Source organism: Microcaecilia unicolor, chromosome 4, assembly GCF_901765095.1.
Source record: "Microcaecilia unicolor chromosome 4, aMicUni1.1, whole genome shotgun sequence".
NCBI classification, from domain to species: Eukaryota; Metazoa; Chordata; class Amphibia; order Gymnophiona; family Siphonopidae; genus Microcaecilia; species Microcaecilia unicolor.
In genome coordinates this window covers 61,003,424-61,016,918 of record NC_044034.1, presented here as the reverse complement: position 1 = coordinate 61,016,918, position 13,495 = coordinate 61,003,424, and the positions used below count along the sequence as shown (strand labels likewise).

Here is a 13,495-nt window from a genome sequence, read left to right as displayed (position 1 = left end):
GAAGGATACAACTATAGAAGCATATAGTGGATAAACTCAGGACAGTGGATTATTTGAGACTATCTTAACATGGAAAGCTACTCTAGGGGAGCTGCCATAAGCTTTCAAGTCTTGAATACTGAATGATTGAGATGTAACCTAATTATGATATGAACAGAGCTTGAAGATAGGGGATCTTGCGGACGTGACAATACATAATATGACAACAGGGGAAACAGCTATGGACCGAGGAATACAATATTGAATTTCTGCAGACTTATGGGCATGGCAGGGCGAACTGCAGAATACGACTGAATGACCACATAGAACTGAGACCCAGCATGGAATTGCTGAACTATTTCCTGGCCGTTGCAAAAGAAGATGATCAAAGACTGGTATATGAGAAGTGACCTGTAAAATTGTGAATGGGTAGGCTGCGGGGCCTGGAAAGGGTTGGATGGGTAAACGGTAACTGTAGGGTGAGTGCAGGTGTTAATAAGTGACTAGTTCTTTGAACAGGAGGGAGGGAGGGAGGATTTGAAGGATGGGAGATAGGGGTGTGGGAGGGGGGGTAGGAGGCTGTGGGAAATATAGGGTTTGGTTAACAGAATTTCAATTAGGTATATGGGGTCAGAAGAGATGGGTGAGTGAGTTGAATGATGAGTGGCTGATGAAAAGAATAGTAGGAGTGGTGCTGCTGGGACACCATGACTGCACTCTTATAGATGTGGAACATATGTTGCTGCAAGAGCGAGATATAGGAGATTGATGGGACTAAAGGTATACTCCTGGAATGTGGGAGGTATTTCATCTCCCATTAAGCGAAAGAAAATACTTCATAGTCTTAAAAAGAAAAGAGCAGATATAGCACTCCTCCAGGAGACACATTTATCGTCTCAGGAGCATGACAAACTTAAGACCTGGTGGGTGGGGACAGTGCTGGAGGCCCCAGCGGTGGTGAAGAAGGCCGGGGTGGTGATATTGTTCCACAAATCCCTCCAGGTCGAGGTGGGGCAGATGTGTATTGATCCTGAAGGGAGATACATTCTGGCACAGGTCAAGGTGAATGACACTACATACCTTATCAGTAATATTTATGCCCCTAATGTGTACTGTAAGAAATTCTTCCATATTCTCATCAGCAAGATGCAGCAATTTAATGTTTCGCAGAAGATAATTGGGGGGGACTTCAATGTGGTAGCGGATTCCACCATGGATAAATCACATAATGTAGCAGGTGCGCTAGGGGAGATGGATAAAGGTATCAATCTGCTGTGTGGAGCCTTGGGAGTGGTTGATGTGTGGAGGGTTCTAAACCCAAATACCAAAGACTATACGCACTACTCTAGAGCCCACCACACGCAATCACGAATAGATTACCTACTGATAGATGAGGACAGCTTTGCAGGCATCTCAGAGGCTGCAATTGATCCTACGATTATATCTGATCATGCGGCAATATTTATTGAATTTAAAGATCAGAATTCACAAAGTAGACAGTTTAGATGGATATTTCCCATGGATCTGTTTTATGATCAGGATTTCTGGACATATATTAGGGGGAAATGGGAAGAATATACACTACATAATGCATCTCATGTAGATACACCGATACTGTTCTGGGAGGCTGGGAAGGCTGTTTTAAGGGGTGAGATTATAGCATACAGTGTCAGAAAGAAAAAACAGAGAGATCGAGAGATCATCAGATTGGGGGAACAGTTGGTGCAATTGAGGAGGTCGTATGGACAAAGGTCCGCAAATCATATCCGAGAGCAATTGCTAGCCACTCAGGTAGCCCTAAATGAACTGCTACATCAGCGAGCCAGTAAATCTGCTGAATATTATAGATATCAATTATATAGGTTCGGTAATAAACCAGGGAAGATGATGGCAGGTCTAGTGAGGAAGGCGAAGGGGCAGAGGAGAGTATTGGTGCTTAAGACACAGAGGGGAGGCCTGGTACATGATGATACAGAGATACGAGATGTCTTTAGGGATTACTATGCTAGGCTATATGCTAAAAATGATGATGATGATTTAGATCCTGATATATACCTAGAGAACGTCAATAAGCCAAAGATCTCAGAGCAACAGAAGAGGGAGCTAAATAAACCGATTGAGACTGAGGAGGTCCTTAGAGAAATAAAAGTCAGTGCATTACATAAGGCTGCGGGGCCAGATGGATTTAGGGCTGAATTGTATAAAATCTTAATGCAGGACATAGGAGACCCCTTGACTAAAGCCTTCAATAGATCAGTTGAATTAGGGGAACTCCCGCAGTCTTTGCGACTTGCGGACATAATGGTCTTTCCAAAACCTGAGAGAGATCCGGCCTTACCAGATTCTTATAGACCAATTTCTTTGATCAGCTATGAGGCCAAGCTGTTGGCAAAAATTTTGGCCTCGAGATTGGCAAAAGTGTTACCGAGCATAGTTGCGACCCCTCAGGTAGGCTTTGTGCAAGGGAGACAGAGTGGGAAAAATATTAGGCTGATATTGGCATCAATGGAGAGTGTGTGCAGGAGGGGTGGGGATTCCCTCTTGATCAGTTTCGACGCCGAAAAGGCGTTTGATCGGGTCGAGTGGGAGTTCCTGTTTGCTTCATTAAGGGCGTATGGCTTTGAAGGCTATTTCACACAAGCAATCTCTATATTATATAAGAACCCTATGGCGAGAGTGCTGGTCAACGGAGCGTACTCTCGAAGCTTTGTCATTAATAGAGGAACCAGACAGGGATGCCCTTTGTCCCCTTTACTTTTTGCTATCACGTTAGACCCCTTGGTCAGGGAAATTATGGGCAACACTGAGATTGAAGGTATACAATTGGGAACCAGAGAATTTAAGATCTCGGCGTTTGCCGATGACATTTTGGTTCATCTAGATAGACCGGAGAGATCGCTGCCGGTGTTGATGGAGGTTTTTGAAGAATATGGGGCCTTCTCGGGATTTAAATTGAATTTTCAAAAGTCAGAGGGATTGCCCACAACTAATACGGTAAGGGAGCAATGGAAGGGAAAGTTTCCACTGAGATGGGCGAACGAGGAGTTTAAATACCTAGGCATAACACTAACAGGAGATCTGAGTAGATTATATAGACAGAATGTTGATAAGTTACTGCAGTATACGCGACATAAATTAGCAGTATGGGAGGGGCTACCTATAACTTTAAGTGGACGAGTTGGTTTGTATGCAATGATGCTCTTTCCAAAATGGCTGTATGTACTAAGACAGCTGCCTATAATATTACAGACTAAAGATATAAAGAAGCTTCGAGGAATGATGACTAGGTTCTGTTGGAGTGGGAAAAAGGCTAAAGTTAAATTGGACTATCTTTATGGGAAAAGGACAGAGGGAGGCTTGGGGTTGCCCGATATTAAACAATATAATTGGGCCTGTTTGGCTCGGCACCTAGCAGATTGGGTGTTGGAAACAGAAGAGCATACGGCATGGAATATTGAGTGTACATTGTTTAGACCATATCATCCTTATTATATGCTACATGTTGAGGGTAAAATGTTACCTAAGGAATGGCGTCATCATATTTTATTACACCCAATGCGAAGTATATGGCAGTACATATTGAGGAGACTAAATAAGAACCCACGGTGTACGGATCTCCTCCCACTAGTAGGGAATGGAGCATTTGAACCAGGGAATGCTCACCCGAAATTTATCAAGTGGGCACAGGAAGGAGTGGTATTAGTGGCAGATGTCATGCAAGACACGGGGAAGGTTATATCCAGGGAGGCTTTAGAGGATATGGTGGGAGTGGAGAATGTGACATGGTATGATTATTATCAGCTTCATAGCTATATTGAGAACTTACATAGAGAAAAATGTGATAAAGGGATGTATGAGCTATTGGTGAATTTGTTTCTGCCTCAGGGAAGAGAACAGACTACGGTGTCCACACTGTATAAACAGTTAAGTCTGATTGCCCCGCACCGTAGCTATGAGGTAGTGGCTAGACGATGGTCTGAGGATTTGAGGGTAGAGATTAGCAGTGGAGATATAGCCCAGTCATTAAAGGAGATTGTACATAAAGTGGCTAGTGCCAGACATAGGGAGATACAATTTAGAATCACTCTGAGAGCATATTTCTCTCCCATACAGGCTTATTATGCAGATAGATTGCAAGAAGCACATTGCAGTAAATGTAATTTTCAGAGAGCAACACTGTATCACATGTTTTGGGGATGTTCTGTTATTAAAAAGTTTTGGGGTCCAGTGCTGGAATATTGCGAGGCTCTGCTGCATAGGAAGCTTCGGATTACGCCTAAAACTGTTGTGCTAGGACTGAGGGGAAGTGGGTCAATTATGCGTTACAAAGAAAGCTTATTTGTATATAAGGCACTTATTATTGGGAAACAATGTATTTTACAATACTGGACACAAGAAATAGGACCATCCTTCTGGCAGTGGAGGAGTTCGCTTCACTCTCTGGTGCGGATGGAAGCACGTGCTATGAACAGTAGTCCTAGAAGTAAACAACGCTTCTGGGAAGTCTGGGAACCGTATGTGCAGGCTCTATCAGGCAGAGCTCGCAGCCTATTGGTGAACACACTCACTGGAGGGGGAGGAATGGAAAGTTAATATATATGCCTATTGGAATTATGTTGATGTGATAACATTAAGGCAAGGGTATAGGGGGGAAGGGGGGTGGGGAAAGGGAAGAAAATTCACAGAAAAGTTTGATGACACTTCAGTTAAAGTTTTTGTTAAAGAAGACAGAGATTTGTATTAAGTATATGTTTATTGATCTATACATGTTGTAAACTGTGACATCAATAAAACAGTTTAAACATAGAAGCTCTGGTGGTCTAGTAGCCTTGTTGGGGTAGGGGCAATCCCCAGTCGCTCGTGACCATGCTGGCTCCACATTCAAAATGGCAGCCATTTTAAGCTTGGTTGGGGAGGCAGATGTGTTGAATTCCCTTCTCCACATACTAAAGTGTAACTCCTAGATCCACAAGAATTGCTTTTATTCTGTCTTGTTTTCTTTTTTTCCCACCTATGTCTGTTTTTAAATCTCCAGTAGACAAGAAGACTAGCTATTTTTGTTAGTACAGACTCCAAAATAGGAATTTCATTTTGGTGCTTCCCAGGCCATGGAAAAGGATAGGAAAATGGATAAGACTGCTTTTGAGTTTTAGTTACTCTGCCAGTTGTGCTTGGGGCGGGGGTGTGGGCGGGCAGTTTCAGTTTTGGCTAAAAATGCCCACCAGTGCTTGGCTGAATCTGGATTCTGGGTCGGTTTCAGTGCAGAAACCAAAATTCAGTCAGCCTTTACACATCAAGCTTAAACCTACTATTGAGTGGTGCCTTACAGTCTTAGAGATGTGCCAAGAGAGAAGAGACCACTTGAGGATTTGGGCCCTACTATGTGTAGGAAGATGAAGATTAATCACGCTTTAGAGCCTGCTGTGTTTACAAACATTTGTATGATTCTCAAAAGATGGATGCTGAGGATATCTCTGTCAGTTAAACACAGTTAAATCTTGCACTTAATGTTCATGTAAGAGCTTCTCACTAGAGGTACTAGTTGGGCTCAGTTTATTAGATTAGGCTGAGTAACTTCTGGTTTTAGCTTGTTCACATGCAGGGCTGTGGAGTCAGAGTCAGAAGCAATTTTGGATGGAATTGGAGTCGAGGTTGGACAGTAGAAAAATAGATGAGTTGGAGTCAAGAGTCCAAGGTTTGGTGTACTAATTCCACAGCCCTATTTGTATGAACAGTTAGTTCTGACTGTCATAAGAAAAGTAAGACTGCAAGCTCTTGATATATAATGATAGTACCATGAATGGATCACCCAATTCTGATAAAATGAAGGATGATATAATTAGAGCTGTACCAAATAGCATATTTTGCTATTTGGCCAAATACAAATAATGAAAAATATTTGACTTAATATGAATAATGGGCATTGAGCTTTAAGATAACAAATATTAAAAGAAGCAACATAAAATCAGAGATCAAGTGTTTATTTCAGTACAATTCAGCACAGTAGAGCCCCTTATTATTCGTATTTGGCTGAATACGAATAATGTATTCGGGGCACTATTTGGGGGCCGAATCAAATACAACTGTTCGGTACAGCCTGGTGGTAAAATTCAACCAAAGAGCTCAGCTGTTCTTTAAATGCTAGTTGCCACCAGCTAAATGAGACCCAGATATTCAATGCTGCTCCTATCTGGGCACTGACACTGAATATTCAGACACAAGATGGCTGCTGGGAGTTACCCAGATATCACCAATATTCAACAGTCATACCTGGAGAGCTGCCTGGTTAAAGTAGGACAGCCTTTTTTCATTCCAAGTTAACCAAATAGTTATCTGAGTACCGCTGCTGAATTTCAGTGGTGCCTGGAGAACTCCTTGCTCCACCTGACTCTGCCCAGATAGTGCTGTGGTGGTCACAGCTGATATTCAGCAGCACTATACAGTTAAGTGCCATTGAATATCTGTGCCCTGTCAGTGCTAGTTAACTGAATAAGAGCCTCTTCTGTTGGTAGCCCTCTAAAGCAGTGGTCTTTACTAATTTTAAAGTCAGGGCCACTTTGGTTCCAAATGAGCTGAAAGAGAGCTGCCAAATATCTTCTCATTGAAGCCTCGACACTGCTGACCAATGTGTGTCAATGACATTCACCCCATCAGCTTACCTTAAAACATTTTGTTGTGTGTATCTTCAAGGAGTGGGAATTTCCAAATGCATTGTCTTCATCTGTTGAGACATGCCTTGTCCTTCAAGCAAGAGGCTCTTCCTCCCATCCACTTCCCCCTTTCTGCCAATAGCTTGGGTAGAGAGGCAAAGACTAGCAGAAGAAAAGCCAGAATAATTGATGAGGGCCACCCCAGAGGTCAAGGGCTGCCATTAGCCTCCAGACCTTGCATTGACGAAAACGACTCTAAAGAAAGGGAGAAGGTGAACTTGCAAGTGAGAAAAGAAGGCCCTGAGACAAATGCCTGCTATCACTAGATAAATGCAAACTTTCAGTCAGTCCTGTTATATCTCATTCCTTATCCTGTATACATAGGATACATACATTGTAGGTGCTGGTGGGTATTGAACACCCCCAATATTGAGCAAACTCCCTCATTCTGTCCAGGAATGCATAATTTGTATTGTGTTTGGCACCCCCAAATCATTTGTTGGTGCCTTTGCCTGTACGACGGTATTTGCAGTTTGAAAAAGATATTTGTGCCTGACCGAATAACAAAATGTTACTTTGGCTGTCAGTGGGCACGCTCCGAGTGGATGGGCTGATAGTTGCTGCGCTTCGGTGTGAGATAATACAGGCATGTGCTAGCTAGCATCTTCCAAACTTGCCTGAGTATAATGTTGACCATTTTTGGGAATGGATTTGGTATACCGCCTTTCTGTAGTTTTTGCAACTACATTCAAAGTGGCTTACATAATATATACAGGTACTTATTTGTGCCTGGGTCAGTGGAGGGTTAAGTGACTTGCCCAGAGTCACAAAGAGCTGCAGTGGAAATTGAACCCAGCTCCCCAGGATCAAAGTCTGCTACACTAACCATTAGGCTACTCCTCTACTCCAGATGGCATGTATATAATATGCCTTTTACTGTGCTTTTTGTCTTACTACTTCTCTATTGGTTTGTTATGAATGGATGGATGGCACTTCTCTGACAGATGCCCACTAGAGCAACCAGCTGTACAAGACTTGAAGGGTGCATTCTGAAGCCTCTGATGTCAGCCAGCTGCTGTATTACAAGGTTGGGATACCTGGCATTACACCTTTGGTTACTGTAAGTTTGGAAATGTACAGGAAATGCCTAAAGCCACTTTTGTAACTGGCAGAGTAACTAAAAATCAAAAGCAGCCTTATCAAGTTTTATGTCCTTTTCCAAGGCCTGGAACGCACCAAAATGAAATTCCTATTTTGGAATCTGTATGAACAAAAACAGCTAGAAAACAGTCGTAGGTAGAGAAAAGAAAACAAGACAGAATAAAATCAATTCTTGTGGATCTAGGAGCTATACTTTAGTATGTGGAGAGGGGAATTCACACATCTGGGTCAGGGCATGGGGTGTTCCCGTACTGTTTTACAAGAGGCTAAGTTAAATGTAGAGCCTCTGGTGCAGGACTGCATGTCAAAAGTCCCTCCATGTACAGAGGAAGCAGTGATTTTAGAAAGCTGCATGGGAGTGAATAAAACTGCCAATTCCCCCCCCCCCCCCCCAACCATGCACACATAGAAATGGAGCAGCTTTCCAAAATAAATGCTCCCTCTGGAAAGGGCTCAAATCCCAACATGGTGACTCCCCCTGATGGCAGTATGTCCCTTATGCTGAATCCCCCCCTACGACAAAGCCCCCCCATGTGTGGGCAACTATCCAGCACATGGCATCCCCCTCAGGGCCAGTCTCCCATTCAGAATGGTGCCACCCCTGGGCACCCCTGCCCCTCATCCTCAACTCTCTCCCTTAGCAGGGGTCCTTGAGGTCTTGTGGAGTGGAAACAATGCCCAATTGCTCTCAACTCAACAATTCAGACACCTCAAATAGCCACTAGTAGTAGTATTGTGGTATTACTGCTAGGGGCCAGTGTCTATATATTTGCCCATATTTGGAGACTGATCCTTAGTGATAATACCGCAGTGATATTGCTTCAGGATTGATGAATAGATTTAAGGTGATCACAAGTGATGAAGGAAGATATAGTAGATCATGATATGCTAGCATGACTGGCAGAAACAGGTATCAATGGAACAGTACTTGAGTGGTTCAGATCCTGTCTATCAGACAGGCAACAATCCATAATGTTTAGCAGCACCTCATCGCCACCAGGGGCACTGAACTGTGGGATACCACAGGGATCGATACTGTCATCCATTCTGTTCAATATCTACCTCAAACCACTATCCAAGCTGATTCAGTCACTGGACACTCAGTCTAAATCTATGTGGATGGTGTGCAGCTACTCATACCCATAACCTGACTTACCTACAGCCCCGAATAAACTGATTACCTGCCTAACATCAATTCAAGAATAGGCTAAGCATAACAAACTTTGCCTGAACCCAAGTAAAACCGAGCTTCTCTTGGTCCCTAACACAAGTGGCTATGTACCTGACATCAAAATCACTTTTGGGAAGTACGAACTCCCCCTCAAATCACAAGTCAGGAACCTTGGAATACAGTTAGATTCAACACTTACTCTGATTCCCCAAATCCAAGCAACCTTCAAGAACTGCTTCTACTATTTGCGACAACTGTGCTGCCTCTCTCCTTACATCGAGAAGGAAAATCTTATCTCAGATGTGCACACCATGATAACATCAAGACTGGATTACAGTAATGTACTCTACAATGGTCTGACTACAAAGGGTCTGCACCAGCTCCAATTGATTCAGAATGCTGCAGCAAGACTCAGAAGGTTTCAAGCAACGTCAGAAACTTCATTGACTACCTGTACAATACATGGCTAAATTTTAAACAGTATGCCTGATCTTCAAGGCCCTTAAAGGAAATGGTCCCGAGTACTTGAAGAACAGGATGACCCTCTACATACACACCTCCAAGGACACTAAGGTCTTCCCAAGAGGTATCTCTAACCAAACCATCTCCAAAAGACTTTACACGAGGTGATACCCGCAAGCGAGCACTATGGAATGCACTCCCTGAAAGGTTTCACGTAACACAAGTCTGCAACCTTCTTTAAATTAGTCACCTTATTTTCTAACGTCTCTTACTCTCTTATTTATCTATATGTTCCATCTTTGCTTATACCCTACGCTGTCTATTAAAATGTTCTATTGCGTATTGTGTTGACATTGTAAGTAATACACTATCCTGCTTATAATCGAAAAAGAAAAACGCCTATATTTCGACCCAAATCGGGAGATGGGCGTTTTTCTCGCAAAGGCGCCCAAATCGGTATAATCGAAAGCCGATTTTGGGCGTTTCCAACTGCACTCCGTCGCGGAAACGAATAAAGTTGATGGGGGTGTGTCGGGGTATTGGTGGAGGCGGGACTGGGGCGTGGTTATCAGCTGAGGAGAGATGAGCGTCTTTAGCTGATAATCGAAAAAAAAGGCGTTTTGACCGCGATTTTGGGTCACTTTTTTTGGACCCTTTTTTTTCACGAATAAGTCCCAAAAAAGTGCCCCAACTGCCCAGATGACCACTGGAGGGAATCGGGGATGACCTCCCCGGACTCCCCCAGTGGTCACCAACCCCCTCCCACCAAAAAAAAACCCACTTTAAAAACTTTTTTCCAGCCTGTATGCCAGCCTCAAATGCTGTACCCACCTCCATGACAACAGAATGTGTTCGATCCTGTCACAGCCTTTCCCTGGGTCAGATGTGGCTCTCGGGTGCAGTACAGGGTCACATCAGCATTGCATTGTGGTGGGTGTAGGGTATTGGGCTCCGTGATTTCATTAGCTTGTGTTACAGTCTCACGATGTTGGTAGTTGGTAGGCTCTTCTCCCATGGTGCTTTTCCCCCTGCCTACTGGGTCAGAGTGTGCCCTGTTGTGTTTCCTGTTGTAGTCCATGCGGTAGTGGCCATTTTTGTAAGCCAGTTTTAGTTCCCTTTCCTGTGTTAGCCACGTTAGAGAACCTAGTTCTTCCCTTGAATGTGGCTGAAAGAGGGCATTGTACAGCATTCTGCCAGCTCTGACCTACTGCTAATCTCAGAGACTCGTTGCCAGTGGGGCACAACCTCTGATCTGCAGATAACTGTGAGTAAACGCGGTTATTCCAATAAAGGACGTTTTCGGAGAGATTAGTCTTCAGGTGTCAACTGGTGTGCCAATGTTATACAGCAGCAACAAGTCCTAGAGGCCTGCGTGTATGCAGGTCCCTGGAGCTCTTTTAGTGGGTACCGCAGCGCACTTCATCCAGGTGGCCCCAGGCCCATCCCCCCCACCTGTAACACTTGTGCTGGTAAATTGGAGGCCTCCAAAATCCACTGTACCCACATGTAGGTGCCCCCTTCACCCCTAAGAGCTATGGTAGTGTTGTACATTTGTGGGTAGTGGGTTTTGGGGGAGGGGGGTTGGAAGCTCAGCACCCGTGGTAAGGGAGCTATGCATGTGGGAGCTTTTTCTGAAGTCCACTGCACTGACCTAGAGTGCCCAGTTGGTGTCCTGGCATTTCAGGGGGGCCAGTGTACTACGAATCCTGGCCCCTCCCATGACCAAATGGCTCGGATTAGGACGTTTTTGAGCTGGGTGTTTTTAGTTTCCATTATCGCTAAAAAAAACAAATGCCCAGCTCAAAAACGTCCATTTTTTCGAAATTACGGTTTGGCCCACCCCTTCACGGACCCGTTCTCGGAGATAAACGCCCATGGAGATAGGCGTTTGCGTTCGATTATGCCCCTCCACGCCATTCTTTGTATTGTTATTTGAATATTTTTACTGCTGTAATTGTCTATTGCTTATGTTTGATTTATTCTTATTATACACCGGCTTGAGTGAATTTTTTCTAAAAGGCGGTACATCAAAACTAATAAATAAATAAATAGTGAATTCTCATGTTGAGACTAGTAGAGCAAAATGAAGATAAAGAAACCAAATGTACAATATTCCTATTGGAATATGAATATTTCTAGGACCTAGATTCCCCTGAGCACATGATGGAGACCATCAAACTATCCTCACTTTGGACCTAAGCTACAGTTTGCATCTGAGTTTACAAGGGAGAATAACTAGTGTATAATTCATTTTCTGTCTGCCCCCAACCTCTCTAAGCCACCTGTGCCTGAAGTAATGGGAAAGTTTGCTGCTTTCCCTTCAGTTTCTAATGTAATATGCTGTAAGAAGTGGCGGAACAGCCTAATGGTTAGAGTAGTGAGCTGAGAAACAGGGAAGCCAGTGTTCAAATCCCTCTGATACACCTTGTACTCTTGGATAAGTCACTTAGGGGGTTGCTAAACCGGAAGTACCTCCGGACTACTTCAGCAGCCTGGCAGTAGTTCCCACCCCCACTGTGCACTGTTTCCAGAGCTACAAAAATATTTTTGCCACACACTGCCTGGTTACTGCTGGATGGCGGTAAGTGCTCCTCCCCCGAAATGGCCGCGTGGCAATTTCTTTAAAAAAAAAACCCCAGCCTTTTACCTGCTGCGGTAAAAGGGGGCCTCAGTGTGCATGAAAAACATGAGCTGATGCCAGCACAGGCCCTCTTTTGCTGTAGCTTAGTAAAAGGACCCCTTAGAGTGGCACTTTAGAAATAGTAACATAGTAACATAGTAGATGACGGCAGAAAAAGACCTGCACGGTCCATCCAGTCTGCCCAAGAAATGTATAATAAGAATAAATCAAACATAAGCAATAGACAATTACAGCAGCAAAAATATTCAAATAACAATACAAAGTATGGCATAGTGTATTACGTACAATGTCAACACAATACGCAATAGAACATTTTAATAGACAGCGTAGGGTATAAGCAAAGATGGAACATATAGATAAATAAGTACAGATGGGACTTGTGACATCTAGGTCGGGACACCTCAAGTTCCTGTAGTATTTTTGAACAGGATCTGCTGACATGGACTCTGTTTTGGAATACATGGAGAAACAAAGGTCTACGCACTGGCTACCTGCAGTGGAAACATCCATTTTAGAAAAATAAAGGTCTGAAATATCAATGGGGTAAAACTGGAGCATGAGCATTCCTGTGGCAGCACACAGATGTTCATGTTCTGAAATGGCAACAGAACTGTTTATATAATTTATTTTAGAAACATAAGCATTTATTTTTCCTGTAGCTGAAACGGAGCCAGTTTCACTTTCGGGGGTGGGGGGACACCAGCTGCTGAGGGATTAAGGATGTGAACTCCCCTAATCCCTCCTATGGAGTGCTGCTCAATAGGAGAATTGTTCTGATGCTTAGATTTCCCAGGTATCATTCTAGATTTCGATGTCCATCATTTGGGACATAGATGTTCATTCCCCTTCTGTAATGGGGTATGAGCTTCCATTTTACAGGCCTTCCATAGTCCTATCTATAACACAACTAGACTACACCTCCTTGCCATATGGTCATTCTTTAGTTTTAGATGTTCATATCTCTGCTTTGTAAAATCGGGATTTGGATGTTGATGTACTATAGACATCAAAATGCTGGTTTATGGATGTCTGAAACATAAATAGCGCTTCTAAATAAGCACCTTAATCCTCCATTGATTTAGGTACAAATCTAGATTCAGAGCCCTCAGGGAAGAGGAAACTACCTTCTGTACCTGAATGTAACTCATTTTGAGCTACTCCTGAAAAGAAAAATCCTGAGCTAAATCCAAATTCTTTTCCGTCTTGATGCAATGAATGTATACCGTAAGATTGCTTTTGAAGTTCTGTTGTGATTTCCTGTAAGGAATTTACATAGAATGCAAGGCTGGCCTCAACCTGATAAATTCAGATACCATGTAGAGTGTAGTGTGGAAACAAATAATCCTTTGTTAAGACTGACCATCATAATTACAGTTTTCCTACGCCAGAAAAAAAAAAATCCCTTGTCTGAAATATTTAGTGGGCTGAAGG

At 43.3% G+C, this 13,495-nt stretch overlaps 1 protein-coding gene across 1 annotated transcript in view; it reads left to right on the top strand.

Moving 5' to 3' along the window:
- LOC115468509 (rho GTPase-activating protein 20-like) overlaps positions 1 to 13,495 on the top strand; it is a 285,485-nt gene that overhangs the window by 137,203 nt on the left and 134,787 nt on the right. The window lies entirely within an intron of this gene.